Genomic DNA, 16,602 nt, shown 5'->3' on the forward strand with positions numbered 1-16,602 from the left:
GACTATCTCCCTAGATTCTGATTCACTAAGTCTAGGATGGGTCCCAAGAATTTGCATTTCTTTTTTCTTTTTTTTTTTTTTTTTAAAGATTTTATTTATTTGACAGAGAGCAGAAGAGCACAAGCAGGAGGAGAAGGAGAGGGAGAAGCAGGCTTCTGGCTGAGCAGGGAGCCTGATGTAGGGCTCGATCCCAGGACCCTGGGATCATGACCTGAGCTAAAGGCAGACACATAACACATTTAGCCAACCAGGCACCTGAAGAATTTGCATTTCTAACAAGTTTCCATGTGATACTCCTACTATTAGTTGAGGATCATACTTTTTGAGAATCATTGCTAAAATGCCATCTATTTCTTTTCTACCATTGGCTGATATAAAGGTGAGATCTGGGGACTTCCTTTAGCAAGAGTATATATAAGGCTTTGGTATGTTGGTATGTTGTGTACTAATTTCATAACTGGCACTTTTACTTTTACTTTACTTTCCAATCCTGATATCTAAAGCACATTTTATCCAAAATTGTATATATTATTTAAGCTCCTAAAATACTTTTTAGAAAATTGTATGTTTACATATCAGAAAAAGATAGAGAAACAAAGAGCCTGAAGTTTTTCAACCCATGGAACAGGAGAGCTAAAGTGAGTTTGGGTCATTCAGCTGTACTTTGCTTTCTCTGGGAATTATGTGTACTCTCCCTAGTTACCAGAGTGATTGAGATCAAAAGAATTAATATACATGGAAACTTTCTGCATAATATAAAGGGCTATAAAATGTAGGTTACTTGTAGAATTCCTCATCTCACCTCTGATAACTAGAAGAAAAATATGAAACATCTTTCCCTTGGCCAACCCAAAGAAAATGGCTTCCTGTTGCATTGAGTACATTGAATTTGATCTACTTCTCAGATTGGTGCATGTGCTTGGCCTGGGACATGCTACACAGATCACTTATCGAATGCCACTCAGGTGAGTCTCCCCTTGTGAACACACCTCTGAACTCTTATACCATGGAGAGAAGACAGACACAGGCCTTACACCTTGAGATTTCTGAAGAACATGTGCCATGTGTTTGTCATCTTTTCAGAAAAGCACTTCTGAAGAGCCCTTTAATGAGTTTCCTAGAGAAAATCTGAAGGAATCGTAATGCAACTAATCATTTCCTACCTTCCCACTGAACCTCTTATTAATTAACATGTTAATGCTCTGTTTGATTTCTTAAATTTAGTTTGAGAGACAGTAAAACAGCTATTTTCAAATTAAATTAAATTGAGTTGTGAGAAGATTTTCAACCAATATAGGGCTTTTTGTACTCTACTAATTCCAGGGCTCATTAAGGTAAAAAAAAAAAAAAAAAAAAATCAATGAGCTTGAAATGAAAGTGTTGATATTATTGTAGGCTAAATCTACTTCTGAATAACTTACTCCCTCCATGACAATGTTTTAGCATGTATGTGACATTAGAAAATGCAAATTCCAGTGCTTAAAGGGAGAGAAAATTTTCCTCAGTTGCCATAAATGTCTCCCAAGTATCTGTTTGGGGAATTAGCATTGTCATAAACTGTAAAAATTAAGATTTTTTTTCTAGTACAGTAGACATCTTTACTGTTAATAGGCTGCAATAATCCTTTGGTTTTTAATGGTGTATTGCTCTCAGTTCATTGTGCAAATTTCAGGTATAATTAATTATCTTTTGTCTTCCTCTAAGGCTTTTCTTTTCACAAAAGGGATTTGTTTAGACTTCTGTTCTAATGGATTCTAATGGGCAATGTTATATAAGGTAGCCCTTGACACCAGAGCTACTGCACCATTATGGACAAAATGGTTATCATTTACTCTTCTTCAATAAACAATTTTTCAAACACCTTTATTTAAATTGATTTGGGTCTTCTAAATCTTCTATGTTGAACTTCAGCAATGTCTTTTATTGCTAGCGTTTGCAATTATCTTTCTTTTCTTCCTCATTTATCTTTTTTTAGATTAACATTGATTAACATTGCAATAACAGGTTAGGTTGATAGTGTTGATACCACAACTATATCACCTATAGAAATTAAGTATGGCTGTACCAGAAAACTTTCTAGTCAATGTCTTCCCCTTGGATAAGGCAAATGTTTCAGTGCTTCTCAAACTTTAATGGCTATGTGAATCGCCTGGAGATAGTGTTAATGTGAAAATCCTGATTGAGTATGTCTGGGTAGGATCTAAAAGTCTGCATTTCTAACAAGCTCCCAAATGGTGATGAAGCTACTTTGAGTAGCAAGGGTTTAGTTAACACTTACAAGTCAAAAACAAATTTGATAAGATGTCTTTAATAATTATTAATCTCACAGCTTTTCTGGAAAGCAATAAGATAGTACCTTTGGCAGGAACAAAGTTCTGTAGTCAAACAAAATGGAAATGTTACTTTTTCTACCTTTTTCTATTTTCTTCTTTCTTGTAAAGCACACTACATTGTTGATATGAAAGTTATCTCCAAAAGTTTTCACTATTTAGAACTATAAATTGTAAAATATTTGTAATATTTTTCATCTTAATTTGCCCTTTGAACTAAGCAGTTGGGGAGCCCAGTTCAGGACACAGAGGTGATTCCTTACATTCCGCTGTGACAGTTTCTTAAAATGGGTTTTCTTCACCTTTTTTGAGGATGTTATGGAAGTGTGCACACACAAATAGACTTTAGGTGGGGGAAAAAACCCACTCCTAACAATTTAGAATATCTTGCCATCAAAACCCTTTTCACTGGACGCCTGGATGGCTCAGTCGGTTAAGCCTCTGCCTTAGGCTTAGGTTATGATCCCATTCCTGAGATCCAGTCCTGCATCATCGGGCTCTCTACTCAGCAGGGAGCCTGCTTCCCCCCCTCTCTCTGCCTGCCTCTTTGCCTACTTGTGATCTTTCTCTCTGTCAAATAAATAAATAAAATCTTTAAAAAAACAAAAACAAAAACGCTCTTCACCTTGTAAGTGCTCACTAAGAAATTTAGTTTAATCTCTAAGTTATTTTTTGTCACTGGAAAAAGGACCTCTTTATGAGGAGTTTTCCCCTTTATTTAAAAACCCCTTCTGTTCTAAAATGTGTACTTTACTTCAGGGTAGTGTTCTCAAACCTTAGTGTACGTCAGAATCACCAGGGTCTGCTTGCTGAAGCATAGCTTGCTAGGCTCTGCTAAATCCATTTAGTAGGTGTGATGCAGGAATTTGCAAGAATCCAAGAATGTGCATTTCTAACAGTTTTCTAAGTGAGAAAACTGTTAGAAAAGCGATTGACTGGGGTAGGGTCCAGACTATGAGAATGAGTAATTTAAGAAAGTATGTTTGTGTCTGTTTATCAAAGATAAACTGTGACAAAGTTAGGTTAAGAAGGAGAAATGTGGTGATGCAACATGGGGGCTTAAGTGGGTACGAGAAGAATCAATGAAACAAGATGGGATTGGGAGGGAGACAAACCATAAGTGACTCTTAATCTCACAAAACAAACTGAGGGTTGCTGGGGGGAGGGGGTTTGGGAGAAGGGGGTGGGATTATGGACATTGGGGAGGGTATGTGCTTTGGTGAGTGCTGTGAAGTGTGTAAACCTGGTGATTCACAGACCTGTACCCCTGGGGATAAAAATATATGTTTATAAAAAATTAAAAATTTAAAATTAAAAAAAAAAAAGAAGGAGAAATGTAAGGATCTCAGCCACCCTTTATCTAAGCTATCCACACAGAAGTTAAAGGAGCCTCATAAAATCATTCGATACATGTCAAGGAGCACTGGCTTTTCTATGTCCTATATAGGAAGAGGGATTCTTCAGGTAACAGTCTAAGATCATTTGGTCAGCAAAGTCTTATCCAACTCTCATATCAGAATAGGCTTCCTTCACAATCATACAGCACCCTATAATTACCCATAATGGGAGCGGCCATAACTGGAATTATACAATTATTGGTGAAAATATTTGTTTAGTGAGTATATTTTCCATGTGACTGTAATTTTTTTAAGGTGTCATAATTGTCTTTCTTGGCTATGATATAGATATTTCAATATCTGGTTTGGAGTGTGGCACATAGTTGATGCCCAATATCTGCCATTATAAATGGCAGAAAATGTCACTATTGTCATATCTATATAGAGATGTAGGCTTTAAGTGCCTTAATTCAGAGAGGTTGTTCTTTTGAGTCCATGGCAGCTATTTTTTTTTTTATTGATTATGATATTCTTACATGCTGAACTCAGACTCAGACCAGGGATTATTTTCAATACAGGTGGCCTCTACCAGTTGTCATATATGGCATATGAGAGAAAATCTAATTGCCATTCCTACAATGAACTCGATTCAGAATGGCCTTTGCTTTGTTCACTCAATATTCCCTGAGTTTTTGCCTCTACCTTTGTTCACGCTGTTTCATTTATCTGAAATAGCTACTCTCCTCCAAACACACTCCATTTGTTGAAAACCTATTAATTCCTTAAGTCCTATCTTGAGCACCATCTTTTCTGTGAAGCCTTTTGAAATCCCCTTAATTAGATGAAATCTCTGATGACTCTAACCTTACTCTCCTTTACAACATAGTAATTTGTATGCTCACTTTTACTTTACTAAAATGGTCTTCCTTAAAGACAAAGAACACTGATTCAACTTCTTTTACCATAACTTTAGTCATTAAACAAATATGCATTAATCTGTCATGTGCTAGGCCCTGAGCTACATATGCAGTACACAGAGATTAATGAGACCCAGCATCTGTGGTTAAGGGGGACATCATTTTCTAGGGCATAAAACAAACATTTAAAAACATAATTATGGAATAATACAGCACAGTACAAGGTGCTATAAAGGCATGAGGAAAGAAATGGTCATCTCCATGTGGGCTGGGTGTGGTGACCGACCTTACTATCTACCATGGTTAAAGACTAGTTAGAAGCTTAAGAGACGAGTAGGAGATTTTCCAGCTGTGCATTATGTGTGGTAGATGTTCAGCTTCTAATTATCCCACTTATTTGAATTGATCTAAATATAGATCATAACATAGAAATGGGTTAAATAAATCATATTTTATTTTCTTATGCCTCTTTAGTTTCCTAAATGTCTGCTGTATGAAGTTTTCATGAACCCCATACTTTAATCCTCCTACCACCAGCTACTTCAGTCCATGCCTCTCTTGGCCTTACTTAGTAACTGTTCCATGGGCCTACCCTAGTTGCCCTGCCCTGAAGCAATAACACGATTTCCAATAGGAGGTACCATTAACAAGACACATCAAACAGATATTTGGGCCCTACTAAAGTAGTCACCCTCTTTACCAATGTATATAATAGCACAAGTTGAAGAAACTTGCCAGGAACCGGAATCCAGTTTGCTGCTACAGAAGCAAGGGCTGCTGAAGCCAATTTTCAGCGAGGACACTGGCAGGAACATGTTATCAGAATCACCAGGAGAGATCACAGCAAGGGGCACTGAGGCCAGACTTGCCTCTCTCCACCCTATCACCATTGAAACCTCTTCCTGTGTATGAAAAACACGAGATTGTTGGGTTCCACACCTAGAGATTCGTTTCAGAAAGCCTAGTTCTTACTCTAGGATGTCACAGTTTGAACCAGTACCACAGTGGGTGATGTTACAGGGGCCCACAGCCCATACTTTATTCCAAGTAGATTAACCCTGATCTGGTGGTATGAATTTTGAAACAAAGGAAACTGCATTATGTTTTTCCTACCACAACTTCTATATGCTAATGTGGGAAAATGGAAAAGGATTAAAACTTCTACCTTTTTTTAAGTGAAACTCCCTTCTCTGGTGTCCTTGATTAACTCTTTCTACCAAAGAGGGGTGGTGATGGTTATGTTCTTCCCCTCCTTCCCATAAGTACTATAGGAGCATAGGAGCAATTTTAGAATTTTATTTCTCTTATTGATCCCTCACATCATTATGATTTACGTAGGCAGAAAGAACTGAAGCCAGTTCCTGCCATTCTCCCAACAAATTGTTAAAGTTTTAGGGTTAATCAGGATCAAGGTTTCCTGATCTCACTTCTCTCACTTCTCATAAATAGTGTTATGAAGAAGGCGCAACTCTTCTCACTTTACAGAGGAGGGATATGGTGAATGGTTAGGGAACTTGCAATGATCACATAGCAAATGAAAGCCAGCTTCAATTCAAACTCAGATATTTGATTCTATAACCCATTTTTTAGACCACATCAAACAGTTGGTATTTTACTTCATTTTGTTGGGATGACAGGATTGAGTGAGTGGTCCATGTATACATGATGTAACTTACCAGGTTAATTACAAATGTGAAACTCCATCCTGCCCATATATCCTTCAGACTCATTCTCTTCCTGGGGTTGGGATATGTAATAATGTTCTCTGACCCTAGGCTTCTAGCTTCTGTGGTTTTCTTTCTCTTTGACAACCATTTTTTTTTTCCTCTTCGTTCAAGATTCTGTATCATCTATCTTTGATCTAGGCACTTTTCCTTTATTCTCCAGAGTGTTTCTTCTCAGAAGTCCTCTGTTTTATTATTCGGAATTTTAGACCTAACTTTCTCTTTTAGCTTTAAGCTTTGGGCTTTTCTCTTCTGCTTCATCTGAGGCGGTCGCATGCCTAGGCTGTTTCATTCATTTATTTATTTTTTTTCAGTCATATATTCTTTCCCATCCCCTATTATTCTAGATTTCATCATACTACCTTAATCCTTATTAGCATGCTGGAAAGATTCTTCCCTCTCCAGCATTTCTGATAACAGCCTTCTAACAGTGAGAAAGAACTACTGACACACTCATTATTGACTTTATTTATCACATAGCTATTTCTCCAGGTTTTTGTATGGTTGCATTTACTACTCAGTGCATGAGTACCTCATTTGTAGCCTAACTAAAATGAATGGGCATGTTTTGATAAAATGGCCACCAATGATCAAATCCACAGTGAAAGGAGACTGTAGCATGAGATGGTTAATATAGTCACACCTGGAACTACCAGTGCCTCATTAGTGACCAAAAAAAAAAAAAAAAAAATTCAGAGAATAGCTTCCAGAAAACAGGCTAGTTTCCAGCCGTTGCAAATCACAGATTTTCTATTTTAAGGCATTTTCATAATAGTTACTCAATCTAATTTTAAATATCAAAGCGTTCTAAGATTCACAGTCCATTACAAGATAATGTAATGGATTATGTCAAACACCAATCCTTAGAATGATTTACCTGTTACTAACATATAATTTGTAAATAAGGCAGAGAATAGCCCAACTTTTTTTTTAATACCACAAATTATATCCTTGCATTGCAGTGATTGTAGTGCATTTCTTTTTTGTTGAGTAAAAGAACTAAAAGCAGAAGAGTATCCAGAACAGAGGAATCATGACAGAACTAGAAATGCAATGCGTCAAAGCAACACAAGATGTCACTTTTACATCAGCCTGCACTTCCAGGGTAAAGCCACATCTGCAGTCTGCATAAAATAGCACAGGGAGAGGAGAAGCGCCAAGGAGATTTACACATGCTTCAGAAGCACGAACAAAAGCCAAATTCTTGGTCTGTTATCAGTATTTTTATAACAATATCTTGAGAAGTATCCCCAAGCTGCAATTATTCTCCTTTACTTATATAAACCCATACACTGCCTTCAAAACACAATGCTGTTGCTCCTCCAACATCATATCTGAGGCCTAATCTATTCAAATAGGCCCGTGATTTTCTTTGTCTGGTTTTGCCCAATTAATGCATTTTACACACTGCTCCCAGGTTGATGCTCTGTGCAAATTCTGATCCAATGCTCCTCTTTCTCTAAGGTCAGGCTTAACAAGGAGTATTAATATCCTATTGCTGCTATGGTACATTAGCACAAGTACAGTAACTTAAAAAAACAGAAATTTATTTTCTGTAGATCCAAAGTCTGACACAGATTTTACTGAGCTAAGGTCATGGTGTTGATAGGGCCATTTCCTTTTCTTCTCCAATTTCTAAGGGCCACCTGCCAGTGTCCTTGGTTTAGGGCTCCTCCTTCTGTCATCAAAGCTGGCACTATAGGGCCCAGTGCTCTTCTGTTACCATTTCTCTGATTTTTTAATAATCACATCTTCCTCTACGTCTTGTAAGGATCATTGTGGTTACATTGGGCCTACCTAGGTAATCCAGGGTAATCTCCCAATTTTGAGGTCTGCTGGTTAGCAATCTTAATTCCGCATTCAACCTTAATTCTGCTTTGTAACCTAATATATTTACTGGTTCTAGGGATTAGGATGTAGACAACTTGGGTGGGGGGGGGTATTATTCTGCCTACCACACATGGAATTGAAAGTCCTTAAAGATCTGGTCTGGTCTAACTGTTCTTCCTAATCCTCTTCCAGGGTCAACCTCATTTCTTTTATTTCAAGTGCTTCAGCCAAACTGAACTTCCTATGAACGGGCCATTATCCATTCAAGACTTCCTCAACCTTGTTCATGTTGTGCTCACTTCCTAGACAGTTGTTCTCCAACTTGTTTAAAAATTTAATCTTCATCCTACAACTCTGAAAAACTTCATAAAGCTCCCTCAGGCAAACAAAATAACTCCCTCATTTGCACACTCATTGAGACTATCTCTTCCATATCACCAGTGTATTTTATAATTTTTTTCTTTCTTTTTCTTTCTTTCTCCCCCCCCCCCCACCCCAGGTTCCTTAGGACAACTTTTCCCCCATCATCTCAGGTGCAAAATCATGAAACATAGTAGATGTATTTTGTTAAATGTTTAAAAGAGCACATTATAAACCACGTTAAACTGCTATTGCAAACTCACACTCCCCTCCCCCCCAAATATCAGTGGTTTAACGTAATAGAAAATCATTTCTTTACAGCACAAGTCAGGTGATCTTGGTCTCTGATAACTCTTATCCACATTGACTCAAGAATCATGCTCCTTCTATTTCCTAGCTCTGTCGTCCCAACGCCCATCTTGTTGTTTGAATCCAGACATTATAAGGAAAAACAGAACATTCAAGAAAACTACTTTTTTTTTTAAAGATTTATCTACTTATTTCAGAGAGAGAGAAAGGAGAAGGGCAAAAGGGAGAGGGAGAGAGAAACCCAAGCAAATTCTGTGCCCAACAAGGGGCTGGACATGGGGCTGAATCTTAGAACCCTGAGATCACAACCTGAGCTGAAACTGAAAGTCAGTCACTTAACCAACTGTACCACCCAGGTGCCCCAAGAATTACTTGCTTTTAAAAATCATAGTCTGGGAGCACCTGGGTGGCTCAGTACTTAAGCATCTGCCTTCAGCTTAGGTCATGATCCCAGGGTCCTGGTATGGGGCCCGGCAATGGGGTCCCTGCTGGGGGTGGGGGGAGGGAAGCCAACTTCTCCCTCTTCCACTCCCCCTGCTTGTGTTCCTCTCTTGCTGTGTCTCTCTCTATCAAATAAATAAATAAAATATTTTAAAAATAATAAGAAAAAAATCATGGCCTAGAGGCCATCTCATTTCTATTTACACTCCCTTGGAGAGAAATTCATCACATGGTCAAAATAACCTGCAAGGGAGACTGGGAATTACGTAGTTAACCATATTCAGCAAAACCCTATTAACACGTGGAAAGAAGATATTGGATTTGGGTAGAAAACTGTGATCTCTGCTGCAAAGAGTTAACAAGAATGCCAGTTCCTTCACAATGATTACAGTTCTCCAGTTGGAAGTCACACATCCCTCCTACCAACTGATATGAATATGACTATTTGAATATGTATCTCTTTATCCTTATAGCCTATTTCTTTATGATTCATGCCTGACATCTACCAAAGTATAAGAATCAGGTCAATTTTGTGGGGAATGTTAAAAATGAGTGCAAAATTTACATTTAACATGAATTTTCCTCTAAGAATATTTATTAAATATCAATATGGTAAAACAAACAGAAAACTATTGCATCACTCCACAGATGACAAATATAACCTGGTTAAATAAGGAATATATGATCTTCAAAAATATGTTTTAAAGTAGAGAGGAGAAGTAGGCATTATTCTGTGGCATAAGAGGTCTAGCAAAGCGGTAAAAAAGGTATAACAGGGCTTGATAGGTGAAATTTTGTAAAAAATGTTAAGAGCATGAGTTTGGGGTTAGATGGATTAGTTCTGCTTTTTAATGAGTGTATAACCTAAGCAAATTAAAATGTCAGTTTCTGCATCTGTCAAATAGGAGTAATAGCTTACAATTTTTGGAATGTTTAGAATGTCTAATCTATACGTACTCTAAAATGCTAGGTCTTCTTGTTCTTTAACATTATAGAACAAGGAGATCTGTATTAACCCCATATTTTTAAAGTACATGTACAAAGTATTTAAAAATGGAAGTTTTTGATGTGTTGTATCACATTGACTGATTTGCGGATGTTGAACCAACCTTGCAGCCCTGGAATAAATCCCACTTGGTCGTGGTGAATAATCTTTTTAATGTACTGTTGAATCCTATTGGCTAGTATTTTGTTGAGTATTTTCGCATCTGTGTTCATCAAGGATATCGGTCTATAGCTCTCTTTTTTGGTGGGATCCTTGTCTGGTTTTGGGATCAAGGTGATGCTGGCCTCATAAAATGAGTTTGGAAGTTTTCCTTCCATTTCTATTTTTTGGAACAGTTTCAGGAGAATAGGAATTAGTTCTTCTTTAAATGTTTGGTAGAATTCCCCCGGGAAGCCGTCTGGCCCTGGGCTTTTGTTTGTTTGGAGATTTTTAATGACTGTTTCAATCTCCTTACTGGTTATGGGTCTGTTCAGGCTTTCTATTTCTTCCTGGTTCAGTTGTGGTAGTTTATATGTTTCTAGGAATGCATCCATTTCTTCCAGATTGTCAAATTTATTGCCGTAGAGTTGCTCATAGTATGTTCTTATAATAGTTTGTATTTCTTTGGTGTTAGTTGTGATCTCTCCTCTTTCATTCATGATTTTATTTATTTGGGTCCTTTCTCTTTTCTTTTTGATAAGTCGGGCCAGGGGTTTATCAATTTTATTAATTCTTTCAAAGAACCAGCTCCTAGTTTCGTTGATTTGTTCTATTGTTTTTTTGGTTTCTATTTCATTGATTTCTGCTCTGATCTTTATGATTTCTCTTCTCCTGCTGGGCTTAGGGTTTCTTTCTTGTTCTTTCTCCAGCTCCTTTAGGTGTAGGGTTAGGTTGTGTACCTGAGACCTTTCTTGTTTCTTGAGAAAGGCTTGTACCGCTATATATTTTCCTCTCAGGACTGCCTTTGTTGTGTCCCACAGATTTTGAACCGTTGTGTTTTCATTATCATTTGTTTCCATGATTTTTTTCAATTCTTCTTTAATTTCCCGGTTGACCCATTCATTCTTTAGAAGGATACTGTTTAGTCTCCATGTATTTGGGTTCTTTCCAAACTTCCTTTTGTGGTTGAGTTCTAGCTTTAGAGCATTGTGGTCTGAAAATATGCAGGGAATGATCCCAATCTTTTGATACCGGTTGAGTCCTGATTTAGGACCGAGGATGTGATCTATTCTGGAGAATGTTCCATGTGCACTAGAGAAGAATGTGTATTCTGTTGCTTTGGGATGAAATATTCTGAATATATCTGTGATGTCCATCTGGTCCAGTGTGTCATTTAAGGCCTTTATATCCTTGCTGATCTTTTGCTTGGATGACCTGTCCATTTCAGTGAGGGGAGTGTTAAAGTCCCCTACTATCATTGTATTATTGTTGATGTGTTTCTTTGATTTTGTTATTAATTGGTTTATATAGTTGGCTGCTCCCACATTGGGGGCATAGATATTTAAAATTGTTAAATCTTCTTGTTGGACAGACCCTTTGAGTATGATATAGTGTCCTTCCTCATCTCTTATTATAGTCTTTGGCTTAAAATCTAATTGATCTGATATAAGGATTGCCACTCCTGCTTTCTTCTGATGTCCATTAGCATGGTAAATTCTTTTCCACCCCCTCACTTTAAATCTGGAGGTGTCTTCGGGCTTAAAATGTGTTTCTTGGAGGCAACATATAGATGGGTTTTGTTTTTTTTATCCATTCTGATACCCTGTGTCTTTTGACAGGGGCATTTAGCCCATTCACATTCAGGGTAACTATTGAGAGATATGAATTTAGTGCCATTGTATTGCCTGTAAGGTGACTGTTACTGTATATGGTCTCTGTTCCTTTCTGATCTACCACTTGTAGGCTCTCTCTTTGCTTAGAGGACCCCTTTCAAGATTTCCTGTAGAGCTGGTTTGGTATTTGCAAATTCTTTCAGTTGTTGTTTGTCCTGGAAGCTTTTAATCTCTCCTTCTATTTTCAATGATAGCCTAGCTGGATATAGTATTCTTGGCTGCATGTTTTTCTCGTTTAGTGCTCTGAAAATATCATGCCAGCTCTTTCTGGCCTGCCAGGTCTCTGTGGATAAGTCAGCTGCCAATCTAATATTTTTACCATTGTATGTTACAGACTTCTTTTCCCGGGCTGCTTTCAGGATTTTCTCTTTGTCATTGAGACTTGTAAATTTTACTATTAGGTGACGGGGTGTGGGCCTATTCTTATTGATTTTGAGGGGCATTCTCTGAACCTCCTGAATTTTGATGCTCGTTCCCTTTGCCATATTGGGGAAATTCTCCCCAATAATTCTCTCCAGTATACCTTCTGCTCCCCTCTCACTTTCTTCTTCTTCTGGAATCCCAATTATTCTAATGTTGTTTCGTCTTATGGTGTCACTTATCTCTCGAATTCTCCCCTCGTGGTCCAGTAAGAACAAGAACCATATGATACTCTCAATAGATGCTGAAAAAGCATTTGACAAAGTACAACATCCCTTCCTGATCAAAACTCTTCAAAGTGTAGGGATAGAGGGCACATACCTCAATATCATCAAAGCCATCTATGAAAAACCCACCGCAAATATCATTCTCAATGGAGAAAAACTGAAAGCTTTTCCGCTAAGGTCAGGAACACGGCAGGGATGTCCATTATCACCACTGCTATTCAACATCGTACTAGAGGTCCTAGCCTCAGCAATCAGACAACAAAAGGAAATTAAAGGCATCCAAATCGGCAAAGAAGAAGTCAAATTATCACTCTTCGCAGATGATATGATACTATATGTGGAAAACCCAAAAGACTGCACTCCAAAACTGCTAGAACTTATACAGGAATTCAGTAAAGTGTCAGGATATAAAATCAATGCACAGAAATCAGTTGCATTTCTCTACACAACAGCAGCAAGACAGAAGAAAGAGATATTAAGGAGTCAATCCCATTTACAATTGCATCCAAAACCATAAGATACCTAGGAATAAACCTAACCAAAGAGACACAGAATCTATACTCAGAAAACTATAAAGTACTCATGAAAGAAATTGAGGAAGACACAAAGAAATGGAAAAATGTTCCATGCTCCTGGATTGGAAGAATAAATATTGTGAAAATGTCTATGCTACCTAAAGCAATCTACACATTTAATGCAATTCCTATCAAAGTACCGTCCATCTTTTTCAAAGAAATGGAACAAATAATTCTAAAATTTATATGGAACCAGAAAAGACCTCGAATAGCCAAAGGGATATTGAAAAAGAAAGCCAACGTTGGTGGCATCACAATTCCGGACTTCAGGCTCTATTACAAAGCTGTCATCATCAAGACAGCATGGTACTGGCACAAAAACAGACACATAGATCAATGGAACAGAATAGAGAGCCCAGAAATAGACCCTCAAATCTATGGTCAACTAATCTTCGACAAAGCAGGAAAGAATGTCCAATGGAAAAAAGACAGCCTTTTCAATAAATGGTGCTGGGAAAATTGGACAGCCACATGCAGAAAAATGAAATTGGACCATTTCCTTACACCACACACAAAAATAGACTCAAAATGGATGAAGGACCTCAATGTACGAAAGGAATCCATCAAAATCCTTGAGGAGAACACGGGCAGCAACCTCTTCGACCTCTGCCGCAGCAACATCTTCCTAGGAACAACGCAAAAGGCAAGGGAAGCAAGGGCAAAAATGAACTATTGGGATTTCATCAAGATCAAAAGCTTTTGCACAGCAAAGGAAACAGTTAACAAAATCAAAAGACAACTGACAGAATGGGAGAAGATATTTGCAAACGACATATCAGATAAAGGACTAGTGTCCAGAATCTATAAAGAACTTAGCAAACTCAACACCCAAAGAACAAATAATCCAATCAAGAAATGGGCAGAAGACATGAACAGACATTTCTGCAAAGAAGACATCCAGATGGCCAACAGACACATGAAAAAGTGCTCCATATCACTCGGCATCAGGGAAATACAAATCAAAACCACAATGAGATATCACCTCACACCAGTCAGAATGGCTAAAATCAACAAGTCAGGAAATGACAGATGCTGGCGAGGATGCGGAGAAAGGGGAACCCTCCTACACTGTTGGTGGGAATGCAAGCTGGTGCAGCCACTCTGGAAAAACAGCATGGAGGTTCCTCAAAATGTTGAAAATAGAACTGCCCTATGACCCAGCAATTGCACTATTGGGTATTTACCCTAAAGATACAAATGTAGTGATCCAAAGGGACACTTGCACCCGAATGTTTATAGCAGCAATGTCCACAATAGCCAAACTATGGAAAGAACCTAGATGTCCATCAACAGATGAATGGATCAAGAAGATGTGGTATATATACACAATGGAATACTATGCAGCCATCAAAAGAAATGAAATCTTGCCATTTGCAACAACATGGATGGAACTAGAGCGTATCATGCTTAGCGAAATAAGTCAAGCAGAGAAAGACAACTATCATATGATCTCCCTGATATGAGGAAGTGGTGATACAACATGGAGGCTTAAGTGGGTAGAAGAATAAATGAAACAAGATGGGATTGGGAGGGAGACAAACCATAAGTGACTCTTAATCTCACAACAAACTGAGGGTTGCTGGGGGGAGGGGGTTTGGGAGAAGGGGGTGGGATTATGGACATTGGGGAGGGTATGTGATTTGGTGAGTGCTGTGAAGTGTGTAAACCTGGTGATTCACAGACCTGTACCCCTGGGGATAAAAATATATGTTTATAAAAAATAAAAAATTTAAAAAATAAAAAAAAAAAAAAAAAAAAATAAATAAAAATGGAAGTTTTTGAGTTAAAAATGAGGTCAGGAATGCCAAAATCTGAAGAGCTGATGTTTACAAGAACGAAAGGACAAACAGAAGATCTGTCAAGGTTTTTATATTCATAAAAACAAAACAAGGAAGTGCCTCAGGTTAATATGACCATTTTTTTTTTAAAGTACAGCATTCCAAGAGTAAAACAAACACTTGAGAAAGATGGTTGAAGGGATCACACAAGTACTGAGGAACACCATCTTGTCCTAAATGACTTTGTGGTCTGGCTTATGGCTACTACATTCCAAATGGACAAAGTTACAAATGGGATTGAAAACTCAGTGTGGAGTTAATCACATAGAATAAAGAGCCAAGAAGAGAGATGCAGGAAAATTGAGAAGGAAAATACAACTCCCATTTTCAAAAGAAGAAAGAGATTAATATTGATGACTCAGACTGAAATATGACTTTCTGCATTCAGAAGATTCTAGGACAGTTTACCCTACTTGCTCAATGAGACATCTTGTTGTAATTCCATCCTTAGAAAATCTACCTCATTAAATGTATACATCCATCTTCAGATGCAATTTGATTTCAAAATGTGACAATGTGAGTGCAAAAGTAGGATAATCATATAAGGATATGATTATATCCTTATATGGATAAGGATAATCAATCATATAGGATAATCATATAAGTTGACTAGAACAAGGTTGGAAACTCTAAATAGAGATAAATGCTATACTGAAGTCCAGATAGGCTTATTGAATCCTCTAATTTTACCTTTCTGGGTAAGATTTTTTAAATTAGAGTGGGTGAATTTCCTAATTATAAATTTAATTGGTTACCTTACATAAACAAAAGTGTAAATGTGTGTCATGCAGGAAAAACTTTCTTATTGCTCTAGGACCTTGACACAAGACTTACTGTACATTTTACTGATGGATGGAATTACTAGGAATTATTTCCAAATTTCAAATAAACAAAATTATAATGGTTAAGAAAGTGGACTTTGAGGGACGTCTGGGTGGCTCAGTGGGTTAAGCACCTGCCTTCGTCTCAGGTCATGATCCCGGCGTCCTGGAATCGAGTCCCACATCGGGCTCCTTGCTTGGCAGGGAGCCTGCTTCTCCCTCTGCCTCTGCCTGCCACTCTGTCTGCCTGTGCTTGCTCTCACTTCTCTCTCTATGACAAATAAATAAATAAATAAATCTTAAAAAAAAAAAAGAATGTGGACTTTGAAATTGGTAGACTTAGTTTAGTTAGGGCCCTAGTTCTCTCACTTACTAGTTGTGTGGCTTTAGGCAAGTAAGTTAACCATTCTGAATCTGTTTCCTCATCTGTAAAACTATTATAAAGGAAGAGCATCTACACCTTGCATCAATTACATGGGATAACTAACATAAATATTATTAGTATCTGATATGCATCCATCATGGTGGAGATAATTACAATATTGTTGCCTATGGACAATAGAATTTCCATATAGTCAAAGAGCTTGCAGAAATCTATGAACAAATTTAATAAAATTAAAATGAATTGTGTTATGCCATTTGGGCAAAAACAGAGC

This window comes from Mustela putorius, unplaced genomic scaffold (genome assembly GCF_011764305.1).
Source record: "Mustela putorius furo isolate JIRA1106 unplaced genomic scaffold, ASM1176430v1.1 tig00000145_pilon_pilon_pilon, whole genome shotgun sequence".
Classification (NCBI taxonomy): domain Eukaryota; kingdom Metazoa; phylum Chordata; class Mammalia; order Carnivora; family Mustelidae; genus Mustela; species Mustela putorius.